At 42.6% G+C, this 13,475-nt stretch overlaps 1 protein-coding gene across 2 annotated transcripts in view; it reads left to right on the top strand.

The window, feature by feature from the left end:
* The window catches only part of LOC308390896 (uncharacterized protein), a 103,387-nt gene that overhangs the window by 63,500 nt on the left and 26,412 nt on the right, over positions 1-13,475 (top strand). The gene's annotated exons all lie outside the window — the stretch shown is intronic.

The following is a 13,475-nucleotide window of genomic DNA, read 5'->3' as shown; positions in this document are numbered from 1 at the left end:
ATAAAGGTTAAAGTAAAACTTTAAATGATACATTTTCTGATAATCTGTGCTGCTGTCGTCAGACTAAAACTCACTAAATCTGCTGCTGTTTATTTTGACTCATGCACCATCCTGCTGTCTCAAACACACAGTGGAAAGAAACGCTATGGTGCACACATTTGTCTTTTTTTTTTTTTTGTATTATTTTGCAATTTATATAGTACATATTACTTTTTAAAGACTTTTATCATATCTCTGTATCAACATCACGCTGTCTCTCTTATTAAAAATGCAGCCTACTGCTGTTTTAAGGAAGGTTTCCAAGTGATGCACACTGTAAGTGACAGGCCACATGGTTTCACTGTGATTAAAATGAATGCAGCCGTGCTGTGCTTCAGCTCTGATGCAGCACATCTGGTGGAGTTGCATGTTGAGAATTTAACCACGCCAGTGTCACTGACACACTGATGTTGTTTGCTTTCTTATTTAGCATTTCGATGTGTCAGATGCAAAGAATTTCAGGTTTCTCTCAGTTGGTGACAGATTGGGTCCAAAGTTGTGGCAGAAATCAGCAGCTGACTTTGAGACATACTGACTGGTTTTGGACTTTGTTTGCAAGAACAAACACATAAAATATTGTCGGTCGTCTCTTTTTAATGTGAACTAATCTTATTTTAATGGCTCCATCTCTGCAGCCCTGCTCCAAGAAAAGCCTGTGGGAAGCCTTAGAAATTTGCTTGCAGTCAGTAGTTTGAGACCCTTGTGTTCGGTGCTTAGCGCTGCACTATTTTTACTTTTCATTGCTAATAGATCAGCTGCAAGGAAAATAATGCAGCTGTCTTTTTCTAGTCTGTAAACAGACATATGTAGGTGCTGCGCCCGAGCAGGACGAGTAGAAACAAAAGCAGTCTGCACATTTATTCTTATTGAATACAGATAAACTGAAGGAGATTAACCAACAGCATCAATGTGAAGAGAAAAAGGAAGGAATACAGTTTAGCAAGTGTGAGTGCGAGCAGTCAGCCAAGATGGCAAGAATCGCAGTTACTAACATACCTGCTGTACATATAGCAAGATTGCAAACAGTTGACCTTAGCTTATGTTATTGACAAGATACAGTGGCTTGCAAAAGTATTCAGCCCCCTTGAACTTTTCCACATTTTGTCACATTACAGCTACAAACATGAATCTATTTTATTGGAATTCCAGGTGAAAGACCAACACAAAGTGGTGTACACGTGAGAAGTGGAATGAAAATCATACATGATTCCAAACATTTTTTACAAATAAATAACTGCAAAGTGGGGTGTGTGTGTAATTATTCAGCCCCCTGAGTCAATACTTTGTAGAACCAGCTTTTGCTGCAATTCCAGCTGCCGGTCTCTGCAAAGATCTACAGCTCAGGTGGGGGAATCTGTCCATAGGACAACTATGTTGGCCTTTATGGAAGAGTGGCAAGAAGAAAGCCATTGTTAACAGAAAACCATAAGAAAGAAAACCATAAGAAGTCCCGTTTGCAGTTTGCCACAAGCCATGTGGGGGACACAGCAAATATGTGGAAGAAGCTGCTCTGGTCAGATGAGACCAAAATGGAACTTTTTGTCCTCAATGCAAAATGCTATGTGTGGCGGAAAACTAACACTGCACATCACTCTGAACACACCATCCCCACTGTCAAATATGGTGGTGGCAGCATCATGCTCTGGGGGGGCTTCTCTTCAGCAGGGACAGGGAAGCTGGTCAGAGTTGATGGGAGGATGGATGGAGCCAAATACAGGGCAATCTTGGAAGAAAACCTCTTGGAGTCTGCAAAAGACTTGAGACTGGGGCGGAGGTTCACCTTCCAGCAGGACAACGACCCTAAACATAAAGCCAGGGCAACAATGGAACGGTTTAAAACAAAACATATCCATGTGTTAGAATGGCCCAGTCAAAGTCCAGATCTAAATCCAGTCGAGAATCTGTGGCAAGATCTGAAAACTGCTGTTCACAAACGCTGCCCATCTAATCTGACTGAGCTGGAGCTGTTTTGCAAAGAAGAATGGGCAAAGATTTCAGTCTGTAGATGTGCAAAGCTGGTAGAGACAGACCCTAAAAGACTGGCAGCTGGAATTGCAGCAAAAGGTGGTTCTACAAAGTATTGACTCAGAGGGCTGAATAAATACCCACACCCCACTTTGCAGTTATTTATTTGTAAAAAAATGTTTGGAATCATGTATGATTTCTGTTCCACTTCTCACGTGTGCACCACTTTGTGTTGGTCTTTCACCTGGAATTCCAATAAAATAGATTCATGTTTGTGGCTGTAATGTGACAAAATGTGGAAAAGTTCAAGGTGGCCGAATACTTTTGCAAGCCACTGTATACCTGTGCAACAGATATTTACCTGAAACCTGCTAAATACAATATAATCTTATATTCTGGTAATTTAAAAAAACATATGACAGAAAATATAAGCTTATGAAAACTTAACTTACGACCACATGATCACATGATTTATGATTTGACTGTGATTTTAAGGGGGATTTGGAAGGTCAATCAAGAATAACAGAGAAGCACATCTGCTTTTTGCTATTAGCCAGGTGTGGGTCAGTTTCATTTCTTATTTTGTTAAATATAAAGCAACATTAATTAAGATTAATTAAAATTTTCACCTTTATTTAAGCAGGAAACAGCGACTCTTGATGTTAAAAATAACCCTCTTTTGCAAGAGTGTATCAGCTGAGATAAACAGCAAAGTACAACTTAAACTTATACTCCATGACACCCATCACACTCATGTCAGGCCAAGCAGGCATTATTGTTCGGGCAGAACATTTGCAGCCCCCAGATCGCTTAAAATCAACTAAATTAATTCATTTAGTTGATTTTGCAGCTGATTTCACGAGGAGGGAACCCTTGTTCCACTTTCATTACAGGCTTTAGACAGAAGAGCGAAGACAACAGCTTCCAGTGAGCAGCATTGTGCAGAAAAAGAATGTGGGGTAATTTGATTAGAAATGCTGCTGTCACATAGTTTGTGGTGCAGAATAGCATCACAGCTCAGCAGACAGTGGAGTTAAGCAGCATTTTCATGGTAAATTGTGCATGCAATCATTTTCTCTTTCTGATATTTGGTTTCGGAAACTGAACAAAAATCCACTACTGGACAGGTTCTGTATATTTAACTGGCTCTGCTGAGCTTATTTATCTGTCATATACATACTTCTGTTATGGCTCATATTCAAATTAAACACGACCAAAGCTTCCACTGAGGTCTGCGTGTGTGCAAGTAGTCCATGTGAGGCAAAAGCTCGGGCTTCAGACTGCTACAAACACTTAGCTTTGCACAGTTTATTGGATCTCAGAAGCCCCACCCCACCTGCTGTTCTTCTGTTTGTGAGGGGCAGCCAATCAGGAGACAGTTGGCTTAAAAGGATATGAGTGAAAACAGCTTGTCGGGTCCAAAAATAAAAATATATCGCTGGAAATGAGCTGAATAGATCTCTTGTAATCTTACGGATATTTGTCAACCCCCCCTGGTAAATCAAGAAAAACAAGACAATGTTTTCAAGCTCGTAACGTCCGGGATAAACGAATGTTCCTTTTGCCAACACCTGCCACACTCAGCCTCACATTCGACAGCAAAGACACACTGATCGGTACAAATCTCTCACAGTTTTTACTCCAAAAATAACTTTGAAATGTAGCGCTGCTGAGGGAAAAGGGGTAGAGAAAGATGAAGTGGGAAAAAAGAAAGGCAGAGTGTAAAGAAGAGACAGCTGCTTAGGTCAGAGGAGGCATGTGGCTGAGGAAGCGCTCCCCCTCTCCCTGAGCTGTCTGGACTCTCCGTGAGGGACAGAAGGAGAGATTTAGACAGGATGTGAAATATTGAGTGAGAGAAGGAGAGAAGGAGAGGGGGAGACTGACAGCAGGCAGGAGAAACGGTGAGGAGGGGATAAGGTAACTAAAAATACCACATTTGTTTAGATGTTTACACAGTTTGGTTTGCTTTCGGTAAGCAGGCGTTCCCTTCTTCTTTAGCGTAAAGTCACCTGACAAGACCCGCCATCACTGGAGTAATTCAAGGTTGATGGTTTTCTCAAGTTGCTCCCAACCATATACAGCAAAAAGAATGGATAATAGTCAGAAGGAGGTCTGCAAAGAGAAAATATAGAAGCTTTTACCTCCTCCTGCAGCAGGCTGTTGTTTTGATGCAGGGTGCTTGCTTTCTGCAGGCAAAGGTTAGCTCTGCTCCCCCGGAGCTCCTACCATTCCTCTTCCTCCTGATCGAGCTGCAGGCGCCCGAGGGACACCACTCACATCTCAGCTCACCAAAATGTCCACCCTGATGTCAAAAGACAGATGCTGGTCATGAGAGAGGAACAGTCTTTTTTTATTTGTGTCCATCTTTGTTCATGCTTGGTATAAGAAGAGAAACAACCACAGCAAAAGTAAGAGTTTTATTGTAAAATTTTAAATTTAACAGAGAGCATGAGGTAGAGAAGGGCAGGAGGACACAGCGCATTAAGTATTTAAAACAACAAACACAACCGTTTCATCCAATATTTTCTTACCTGTCTTTCTGGCGACGAATGCAAGCTGTCTAACAAACCTGTCCATCAGAACCTAAGTTTGTATACCTGACTGTTGCGATGTGAAGCACGGTGGTGCTAATCTGTTGTGCCAGATGCTCCAGTCTTCTCAAACTCAGTAATAATCTAAAACACAAATAGATTAGGGCTGTGACCACTGCCTAAAAAATCTAGTCCTAGGGTACGTTCAACCCAGCAAATCAGCCATCCATTCATGCATTCATCCATTGATTATCTTTGGTTTATGTGAAGTCACAGTGGCAGCACACTAAGCAGATATTCCAGTCGTCCTTCTGCCCAGCAGCACTTCCAGTTCTCAGGGCCTCCTTCCAGTTGAGCGTCCAGGAGATTTTTGAACCAGCTCATCTGTATCCCTCTGAATCTCTGAGCTCCTTATCCTAACTGTGAGCTCAGCCATTCTTTACGGGAAGCTCATTTTTCCTGTTTATTTACAATCTGGGCAGCATGGCGTCTGACCTACACAACAAGAAAATCCTGGGTTCGAATCCACCATGGATTCGTCCAGGAGTTTGTCTGGAGTCTGTGCAAGTTTTCATGTTCTCTCCATGTTTGGGTGGGTTCTCTCCGAGTACTCTGGCTTTCTCCCGTAATCCAAAGACATGCAGATAGTGGGGTTAGGTTAACTGGTGATTTTAAATTCTCATAGGTGTCTATCTGGGTGCAAGTGATTGTCTGTCTGTCTTTGTTGACTCTGCGACAGGAAAGCAACCAGTCCAGGTCATACCACCTCTCACCCTATGGGAGCTATAATAAGCCCCGCCCCCCACGACCCTCAATTGGATAAGCAGAAGAAAACAGATGGATATTTGCACATCGTCTAATGTTACCGAACCAATGGCAGCTCTTTTTTTTTTTTTATCAGGTGCAATTCTTGGGTTTACTTTCTATGCTGGCAAGCATTTGTCTCCATACCAGAGATTTTGCACCCATTTGTCGGGGTTTCTGTAATCCCCATGAATGGGGATCATCCCAATCTGACTCCACATCCCTCTTCCCAGGCATGGGACCCACTCTCTCACCCATTCTGCTTCCATATCTTGACTATTGTACAGTCTTTTGTAAAACCTCACTCCAACAGTGGACGCCCTCAATCCCAACTGTTTTGGCTGCTTAGTTACCTGAATCAGGCTGCAATCACCACAATAAATCTAGCAGATCGGGCCGTATGTAAGCCAGATGACAACCTGTAAAAAGGTAATTACTGACCCAGTATTCTGCCTGCTAGCCCGCTCTGTGCCCTTGACTGAGTAAGGCCAGGGATGGATTTAGGTTGAATGATAAAGAGGCAAAAAAAATACTCACATTGAAGTTCGGTTGCATGAAAACTGTCTTACTGTAAATTGTAACATATGGTTATATTTGTGCTTAGTTTCCTTATGCTAATGTCGGCGTCATCTTCCCCTTTGTTTCCCTGTTCCCTGTTTGAAGTGCGTACTTCAGTTGACAAATCTGTCTTTAGGAAGCGCTTAATTAATTTGTCTTTTAAGCAAAGGTTTTAGTCAGATCCTCAGTTTTCTGTGTCACCTCCTTTTTCTTTTCTACTTTCACTTGGCCTAAAAACAGTACGGTTTATGTTTGTCTTTTTTAGGCCTTCGGAGATCACTTGTAGTTGTCACTTGCCTCCTGATGTGGCACTTTTGGGGTTACTGCAAAGGTTATGTTTGGTTGCTTTAAATATTTTATGTTAGCTGAGGTTAGTTTTCCTGAAAGCAGGGACGTTTGGCAGTTAACTGTGACAATGACTTCGAAATGCTGAACCAGCATCAGGAATAACATTACGACCACTGACAGGTGAAGTGAGGAACACTGGATCCAAGGAAGGTATAGCAGTGAACGAGTGTTGCAGGTGCATAAATGTTAAAAATGAGCCCATTTAGCTCATTGGTAGGTGGTTGCTAGGCAACACGATGATGGCTTAATATCTGATATATATATATATATAAGAACGTACCTGATTTGCAGGGATTGTTTATACATTCACTGACCTCATTATTGGAACTTTGGCCATGATAAAGTTTGAGTAACTCTTATTATTTATATATCAGAGAAAGTCTGTTCTGTGGGGTTCTTGATGTTCATGGATAGACATAAAAGAAGTATTTCTATCCATCCATCAGTTTCCTGCTATTTTGCTAACCGGTCTAAGCTGATGCTCTTCTGGGACACTGAAGCCAAGACATAATCTTCCGAGGCATACCGTCGGCATACCCTGGGTCTCCTCCATTTAGGACAGGGGTGGGGGAACTCCAGGCCTCAAGGGCCGGTGTTCTGCAGGTTTTAGATGTGTCCTTGATCCAACACAGCTGATTTAAATGGCTAAATGACCTCCTCAACATGTCTTGAAGCCCTCCAGAGGCCTGGTAATGAATTAATCATTTGATTGAGGTGTTCTCACCTAGGGTTATATCTAAAACCTGCAGCACACCGGCCCTTGAGGCCGAGAGTTCCCCCCACTCCTGATCTAGGACCGGCACCTTATCTGGGAGGCATGCAGGAGGCGTCACGTTCAGATGTTGAACCATCTCCATTGGCTGTTTTTGAAGAGGAAAGGTAGCACTACTACTACTTGAGTGCCCAGCTCCTCAGTATCAATGAATCACAAGCTTAACATGGTGGAGGGCGTACACAAGTGTTCCCAGGATTCAAGGGAACACTTGTGAACAAGGATTCAAGAAGCCTGGTGCATACCAAGACACCGGGAGCCAGGCTCGTTGGAGCGCATGGTGGCCGAGCCTTAACTGATTTTCCTGTGGGCGCAGCACCTGTAGGAGGAGCTGAGGAGGTCTGGTGCTTTGTGGATTGAGCAGCTTTCAAAGGCAGAGGTCGTGATGCTCGAATCCCCTGTTATTAATGCTGATTTCAAGGACGCGGAGCCAAATAATTATTTTTCTTAAAAATCCTGAACTCCTCACTGTTTTGTGCACCTGTTCCTCTTTTCTCTCACCTTACCACCACTGCATACTAATTGCCAGACCAAACATATTTTTAAAAAGGTGTCTTTGTGTATGACCTCGCCTGCTAGCGTGTACGCATGGAAGAGGCAGTAGGAAGACTGTGATTTGCTGGTGATGACTGAGAGAAGGAGGGAGGGAGGTACGCATTGATGAAGCAAGAGCGAGGGAGAGGCAGAGAGAGAGAGAGAGAGAGCACTGTCCCTATCAGTGTCTTTTTCGCTCTGCGATTCAGGCAGCCAGCCTTCCTCTCCTCCTCCTCCTCCACCTCCTCCAGCGGCAGTGGCAGCAGCGGCAGCAGCAGCGGGGAGAAGGGAAGAAGGAAAGCATTGGATGAAAAGGACTAAAATTGGGACTCAACAAAGAAAGATAAGGAAGGCATGAAAGACATCAGCAGCAGGAGAGCTGCGTTTTTTTCCACTCAGACACCCACACCCGCCGAATGTGCGGTGGGAAGAGGCTAAAACCAGCGCGAAGAGAGTGTGAAAGAAAATACTGACTGAGAGAAGTGGATCGCAGACAGCAGAGTTGGAGGGGAGGGGGGGATGAAGGAGTAAAGGATGACAGCGGACCTCTACTCATGGACAGAGCAGGAGGAAGAAGTGAGAGAAAACCTGAGAGTCGGCACTGTGACTGTTGAACCGACGGTATCCATTTTACAGCGGGAGCAACAGGACCGTGCCGTCTTCTCCCCGCTGCGTTTCTGCCCCTCGATTCTGAATTCTGAATTTTATTCTGTTTGTATCGCTTCTCCGGACTTGTGACGAAATCGAGGGCTCTCTTTGGAATCCCTGCTCTGAAGTCCGAGGGCGGCCGTCCCCCCCTCTCCCTCCCTCGCATCCCTCTCTGTCTCCCTCTGTTGTAGTGTGTTTGCGTTCCCGTGAGCAGAAAGAGCTCCTCGTGTGTTTTCTACCTCCACATTTTCCACATTTTGCGCCCATCTGTTTCACGCTGGCTGTCCGTTCTCACCTCTGCCATCTGTGAGAGTGTCAGCTTTGGTTTCTTTTGTGTGTGTGGTTTTTTTTGTTTTGTTTTTTGAGTGCATGTTTAAGGATTCATGCCTGTAACCTGCTGCCACTGTCTTGTTTGCTGCAGAGAGAGGCACTTTATGTCCTTGGTGCAGCTTTCCCTTCAATCTTTAAAAGACAATCCAGGTAAAAGTTGTGACTGCTTCTCACCTGCATCAGGGAGCCTGGTTTCCTCCTCACAGGATATATAATACATGGCTGTCTTATCAATAATTCAGCATCAGGTGGGCCTGGCGAGTGTTGATCAAGACATCCAGGGATGAGACCGTTGGGGCTGAGAGCACGGTCTGCCGATGCTGTTGACTCACTTGACAGCAGCTTGATGATGTGTTGCCTCCCTCCGCGGCCTCTGCTGATCGCCGGCTGCTATCTGTAATAGCTGAATTCGCTCCCAGCTGTCTGTTGGCACTCGCGGCGTCTACTGGACTCCATCCAGCACCTCATTTCACACTCGGATCAACTTTTTTACTCTTTTTATTTTTTAAGAAGCGTGGTTTCTGCAAGACTTAAAAATAAGAATTGAATCATCTGGGTTGGTTTCCACTGATCTTCAGACACTTCTGTGTAATCCGTCACCATGATTGGTGTCAACAGCTTGCACTCGGCGGGGCGCCTGCGCTCACGCTCTCTTTGCACCGTGCGATACGGCAGGGACTTCCGGATGATGGACCCGTTCCGGTATCCCAGAACCCCGCGCTCGCGTTCACTCAAACCCCTGGTATTCCCAGACCTGTTGGGCAAAGCTCAGGACGGACAGAACCACCCACAGGCCAGGAAGAGGAGGAAGGTACTTAAAACCATGCTGTTCATTTAAAATGATGTATTCTGCAGCACAAAAGAGATGAATCATTTTTCCATTTCATGCTCATGTCACAAGTGCTCAGTGCCATTCAAAGCCACACATCTGTTTACAGCCTAAACCTGCACTGTACAGCAAATATCGGTAATAACTTTATTTGTCTTTCAAACATAGCAGATTTGAGAAAACACATTAAGGATGTGAACATAGAGTACATGCACACACATGTTTAAGCAGAAGAAATGGTCTGAAAGTGGGAGTCGTTACAGTTAACCTATAAAATACATTTTAAGCAGTTGTTTGAAATCTGATTAATTCTGCAGCTGCAAAAGCTCGATTTAAAGTAAGAAAGTGAAACATTTAAAGGGCCCCAATCAGCTGTTAGAGAGGTCGCTGGAATAAGGTCTCAGCAGGTATATTATATAAACAAGAGCTTGGCTATGTAGGGCTTCGTATGTAATTATACTTGATGGTCCAAGACCTCAATCCTAACCGTCAGTTCAGACAATTCGAATATATAACTTTTGTTCTATTAAACTGTTCTCAGAAAGAAATTATTTACTCTATCTGGGGTTAATAACAATCTAAAATGAAGTCTAATTTTCTCAGAAAGTCGATGACAGGAAGCTCAATCAGGGCCGATAGACGAACACTGGCTAGTTTATAGCAGCCTTGCTGATTATACATTTCGAGCACAGCAGCTTATTTAACTGTACCCAGATTGTTTGGAACTCACAGAAATCCTGAACTTTTGATGACAGTTTTGCACCTTGATGTCCAAAATTGGGCACGTGGGTACCCAGGAATGTATGTCTTTATTTATTATTTCAAGTATTTTTTTCTGTTTTTCTCATGATATATGAGCTGGATGAAAAAATCCAGTTTATGAAAGCTGATAAAAGCCTAGCTAATTGTATATCTGACGGGGTAAAACTTCGCTATAGCCTCTAAGATACTCCCATTGCACCCTTGACTGGCGTACTTACTTGTACCCTTGTGGTTTGTACCTTAATGGATGGATTAAAGGATGGACTGCATTTGGCCCAGGGATTCCTATTATTTTTTTTTAGATATATTTTTGTTCTTATTCATTCATAAACTTTTAGTTGCATACGACTTTTTTTAGTCGTACAGACAGCTCAAACTGTACTAGAAGTTATCCAAATAGATATCAAGGATTTTATGCCTATTTCTATACGTCGCCTCCTGATATTACACCTTTAAATCTAAAGCAAAGTGTTCAAATATGTACTTGAAATGGTAAGAAATATGTGTGTGTCCTTTTTTTGCCCTGAGAAGGTCTGGCAATTACCTACAGAGTGTGTATATTTATGCAGATTGCACCTGTAGGGACAGAAACGGCCTTTTATTGTACCCCTATATCTGAGAGAGCGTGTGTTTACTGTTTGATTTACCACCTGTGCTGCTTGTATACATGTGGAGTGCAGAGCGGTTGATGAAGGCGGCTGGATTTCTGCCAGACCCGACAGCACGTATAGCATGGCTCAGTACAGGGCGCCGCTTAACACCATCACTCAAGGCTAATGGCTCTCATCTGTTGCCACTTGGTGACGTTGATGGAGCAAGTAGGTGAAGGTGACGAGCATCCATCTTTGTCTGAGTAAGCCTTCAGACTCAATGACTCTCAACACCGTCGATCCCTCAGGATTTACAATCAGGGGAAATACAAATAAAACATATTCTTCAGAAATAACTCACCAAATAGACTCAGCTGTGACACAGTTTCTGCACATGCAGCATGCAAATCAGAGCTATGCTGAAGTGGAGGCAAATGTAGAATATTACGCATACTTGAAGCTCCAGGCTATTTTTGAAATTTCTTCAGATTTACTCACTAAAAGTTCCACAAGCGTGACCCTAAATGAGAAATCTTGGGATATTATAATGAAAAATACTTTAAAATCTCCTTTTCACCATACTACACTTATTCAGAACCAAATGAGAGGGTAGATAACAGCCTTATATGTTACTGAATAAGATTTAAAAGCTCATCAGAAGTGAAATATTGATATGAAATACCTCTGATCCAGATCTTTGAGAAAAACAGAATCATTTTACTTTTTAATAAGAAAGTCCAAACCTGGCTCTATTACTGGCTAAGGACAAAACCAACAAAACTCTTTGTTGAGTGATTGAAACCTCTAATTTTTAGTATTTTGTAACCATGGGAATGACACATGCATGTCCTTTTGTTGTCAGCATTTTGAATCTTTTGAAAACAAGCAGTTTTCCTCAGTTGTACACGTAAACTTCTGCAGTCACATCACTGCACTTTTACTGCTTACAAATTCACTGTTAATATTTGATGTTGGTCGGATTTTTGCTACCGTAGCAGTTTGTCTCCTACTCGGGCATCCCAGGAAGATCTTCCCTGTCTGTCGTGACTATTAAAATGCATGAGCGCAGTTAAGTTTGAAACATAACTCGAGAGTTTTACAGCAGCAGGAGCAAAACAGACCTAAATCTGTAACGGTCTCCTCTGGGTGGTCATCAATATTCATGGCACTCTGGAAGTATTTGTGATTAGGCCCAGTTTCAAAGCTGCGAATGAATCTGATTAGATCACTGAATCAAACACCATCATTAAGTCGGTTTAGGTTGAAAGTCTAAAACGTGAGTGACAACCAGCGGCTTAATATGTGTAATGAAACTGGTTTTAGTTTGAGGTTTCTTAAGAAGACGCGTGGTATTGATCCACGAGGAATTCAGAGATGAACTGCCCGTAAGTGTCCTCTCCATCACCTCAGCCGGCACATCTGTCTTTCAGCTGCACTCACTGCCTTAAACTCTACAGCCCGATGGCCTCCTGCTGCCTCCTCTGACCCCGCTCCTCTGCAGCAGCCCGGCTGTGAAACTAAGCTGCTATGTGTCACATTCAGCTGGCCGAGGCCGATGTCATTGAGGTGTGTGGGGAGCTGAAGGAGAAGTGTCTAATGGTCCTGACTGTCACTACAGATTTTGAGGAAACTAAAGCCAAATGTGCCAACTCTCAGATCAGAGAAGCAGCAGCTGACCGCATCCCTCATTAAAACCCATCTTTGCCTCTGTTTTTTTGTTTTCATCTTGTGCTGATCATGATGATAATATAAGTAAAAGACTGTGTTTGCTGTGAGAGGAAGTAATGACCTAAAAATGATAACTGGTGCAAAGGATGTGGAGAATCAGCAAGCAAACGGATACAAAACACTTCTCTGGATTTTTTTTCTCTACAATTTTTGCTTTGATTTATCACATTTATCAGGAAGGAAAAGGACCTAAATCCAGGAAATGTAAAATCCTAAACCCAAAAATGTAATCAGGAAGAAACAGAAGTTTTCAGGTAAACAGTTAGCAGGGGCGTCAAAGGTCTGACAAATTTGAGAAAACCTAGAAGCCTTTTTTGAGTAACACCAAGCTTTAATAACATTTCTCTATTTTAACGCGTACTCGCATACATTCACTAGATACCTAAAATGGATTAAATAAGACATGTTAAAATTCCTGCCCTTATTTTAGGAGCCCATTAAAATAAGAAAGTAAGCTAATGAAAGTCTTCCTGAAGGAACTATGAATAAAGACTGGGGAAGAAAATGGGAAGAGCTACACAGTTTGTGTATTTACACTGACTAATTGAAAAAAGGAGCGACAATAAAAGATAAAAGCAGAGACGGGAAGTAAAACTGATAACAGGGTAGAGGGAGCAGAATGAAAAATAAACATAACCACATTTCAAACCCATGACACATCCCCAGTGCAAATCAGAGGTGTGAGTCCCTGCTAGGGTACTGTTTGTCTGTGATTTTAGCTCATTGTTAGATGGTTGCTAGGCACCTTCATTATGGATAATGATGTATCATGATGAACACTTAGTGGATATAAATTAGTTAAATTGATGCCATGCTTATATAAGGTGTTACAGGTGCATAAATCCTACAAATGAGTCATTTTGGCCCATTGATAGTTGGTTACTTGATGTGATGTCATTACAGTTAAAATACCTGTGCTCAACTCCTGTTTGTGTAGAAAGAGTTTGCGTGTCACTTATTATGTGAGTAAATAAAATTATTTAGTCAAGAATTTTGTTTTTTACAACAATAAAAAAATAAGAAAAATTGTAACCAGT

Source organism: Rhamphochromis sp. 'chilingali', assembly GCF_963969265.1.
Source record: "Rhamphochromis sp. 'chilingali' genome assembly, chromosome: 22".
Lineage (NCBI taxonomy): Eukaryota > Metazoa > Chordata > Actinopteri > Cichliformes > Cichlidae > Rhamphochromis > Rhamphochromis sp. 'chilingali'.
The sequence above is the reverse complement of the archived record's forward strand: the minus strand, read 5'-3'. Positions and strand labels throughout refer to the sequence as shown.